The following is a 3,192-nucleotide window of genomic DNA, read 5'->3' as shown; positions in this document are numbered from 1 at the left end:
ACTGAAATGTAACAATGGTAATTGTAACAACGTGCTGGGTTTCAATGAGTCCAACTCACCGCGGAAGAAAACTCGATCCAAGACCACACTCACAATTAATATAATCACAAAACATAATTAACTTAATCAACAACAACTAAGAAAAGATTAATACCTTTGACGCGTGCTTCGCTCACTACAAGAGCTCTTACTTTGAAAGCTCTAAGTTTCGCTCGCATGAAGACCTCCAACGGAAGTCCTTACGCAACTCGACCCCGACAATGGTCCAATGCTTAGAGGTTAGCTAAGCCCGACCTAAACCCGAGAAATTATATGTGTTTAAAGGTTTTCTCAATGGAGATGCCTTTTTTTAAAACCTTACTCAAGTGATTTTCCCAATACCCCAACTTGGGTATTTATAGGGAAAAGCATGAATGAGATTTGCTCTTCCATTCTTTTAAGCTTTATTTCTCTTGTTTTCTTATTTTCGTCTTTTGATCTTTATTTTGTGTATTTTAGTAATTTTTAATAGTTTTTAGTTTATTTTCGTAATTTAATTTATAATTCTTACTTTTTAATGTTCTTAGTCTAGATTCTTGTTAATATTTTTCTACTCGTTTTCCTCCTTTTATTTTCATTTATTTTCATGTTTATTTTGTCTTTTTTTCTCTTAAATAAGTCTCTATTTTTATTTGGTGGCTTTGGTACGTTTTAGGTTTAATTGGTGGATTTTATTAGCTTTAGGTTATTTTCATATTTTATTTTATTGTTTATCTTTATTTAAATTTTAGGGTTCGTTTTGCATCGTTTTCAGTTTTCTGTTTTTTGTTTTTTCAAAACTGAAAACTGATTTCAGTTTTTGATTCTTTGTTTTTAAAAACTGTTTTCATTTTTTCAGTTTTGAGTTTACAATCAACTCTCAAAATACTACCAAATCATTTATAGCTTTAATCAACTCTTATATATACTACCTATAATTATTTTTTATTATTAATTTTTAAATATTTTTTGTAATAGCTGCTTATTTATTTTCACAAAAAAAAAAATATATATTTCAATAATAAATTTATTGATTGAATAAGGTTATAAAAAAATTTAAAGGAACAACTACGGAAAAAAAAAGTAACAATAAAATAGTCAAATGCAATGTAATATTTATTTCTCGTTGAAGACTTTCATTATGAATTTTGTCTTTCCCACAATCGTGTTGCCAAACGATCTCGAAACTGAGTCATTCTTTGAAGTTCTTGTTGACTTACAGAAGGAGTCACTAGGTCCTCGGATCCATTGTTGTTGATTGCATCATCTTCTAGTTTGACATTTTCATCCGCATACTGTATGAACAAAGGATCTCCGTCCTTGCACATCTTTATGAAATTGTGGATAACACAGCGCGACAAAATTATATATATTTTTTTTCGTTTCAAGTCATAATCGAACTATACAATCAAACAATTAACACTCGTATAGAATAACCGAAAGCAATTTGAAGAGTTGAAATTCTGCCCACGAATTCAAGTAATTACAACTTGATATAATTAGTCAATTTAGATAGTATTATTTCAGAATAAAAAAAACCCAAAATAAATTATATACAAATTAGACAAAAAAAACAAGTAAAATTCAGAAAAATAAAGAACAAAGATGACCAATTTTGATCAAAGAAATTGAATACAATCAAATTTAACAACAAAAACATCCATCAAATAACAAAGTAGAAAGAACAATAGGGAAAAAGTGGTGATTACAATTGAAATTAAAAGAAAAGATAAAGGAGAACTCCATACCTGTAATTGCTCCTTGAATCTTCAGAATGATTAGGGTTTAGGGAAGAAAGATGAGATATTGAATTTGAGGAGATACAATTGATGATATGAACGTAGCTTTGATAGGGCTTAAAAAAAAAAAAAAAAAAACCTCAAAAAATGCTTTGAGGTGTTTTAGGTTTACTGTTTTTGTTTTAACAAAAAATATGTAAAGTTGTTTTTTTAAGTTATTTTACCAAACAGTGTTTTGTTTTATTTTGGGGGTAAAAAATAAAAAAACCAAAAACAGCAATGATTTATTTTACCATTTTATTTATTTGTCGTAATTTTATTTGTGAAAAGCTAAACGTCGTCCTCATTTTACATACTAACGCCCACATTTTGACTTAAAAAGACTATTTTGCCCCTTTTCTTTCTTACTCTCATCCATGAAGCATCTACTCTATTTTCTCCATTAAAAATGGCTTTGGAACTTTTCTCCTAAAATTGGTAATACACGCATTACACACAATCAGCCCAATACACTAATTTTATTTATACGACTAATATTTGCAAACAACTTATTTTGCTTATTTTTCACATATACAAGTATATAATTGTAAGGAATCGTTAATTAACCATAAATTTGAAAGTAGTAGTAATTTAATTGGGATTAAAATTACCACCTCTTCACAGAGACGTTTAATGGAGACATGAGGCAGCGAAAATCAGAGAAAGAAGGTGGTCAGAAACACCTAAAGATATCGTAACCCGCAGGTGGAAACGCCTGATTTTTTCGTTCCCACCATCGGGTTACGAGATCTCTAGGCGTTTTGTTGGAAACGCCTGAAATTTTCGTAACCCGTAGGTGGGAACGAAAAATTCAGGCGTTTCCACCTACGGAATACGATTTATTTAGGCGTTTCTCTAATTTTATTTGTAAAAATAAAAAAAAAAAAAAAAAAAAACACGGTGATGGTGGTGCACTGGTGCCGCGATGGTGGGTCTGATGGCAGGTGGTGCTTGTGGTGGTGGTATCCTGGTAGGTGAGAGGAGATGGTGATAGCAAGGGGGAGATTTTTTTGAAAGACGAACTGGAATAGCAAGGCATGGGGAAATGATGGTCTGCAATGGCGGAGAAAGCTTGGAAGTTGCATCAATGGAGGACAGCTCATAAGCCACTTAATTTATCTTTTTTTTTTTTTATTATTATTATTTGAAGATCATAACCCACTTTTTTTTAAAGGAGAAAAGATCATAAGCCACTTAATTTCATGGAGAATTAAGAGTAGTTGCTTATCGGATGAGAGTGAGAACGAGAGGGGGCATAATGGTCCGTTTAAGATAAATTGTGGGCATTAGTATGTAAAATACGGGCGACGTTTAACAACACTAGTTTATTAAGTTTCATTTTATTATTTATTTCCTTTTCTTTATCCTAATCCTTTCCTCGATTTTGTGTGTATTG

Source organism: Chenopodium album, chromosome 1 (genome assembly GCF_948465745.1).
Source record: "Chenopodium album chromosome 1, dcCheAlbu1.1, whole genome shotgun sequence".
Classification (NCBI taxonomy): Eukaryota; Viridiplantae; Streptophyta; class Magnoliopsida; order Caryophyllales; family Amaranthaceae; genus Chenopodium; species Chenopodium album.
Note: the sequence above shows the minus strand (reverse complement) of the source record.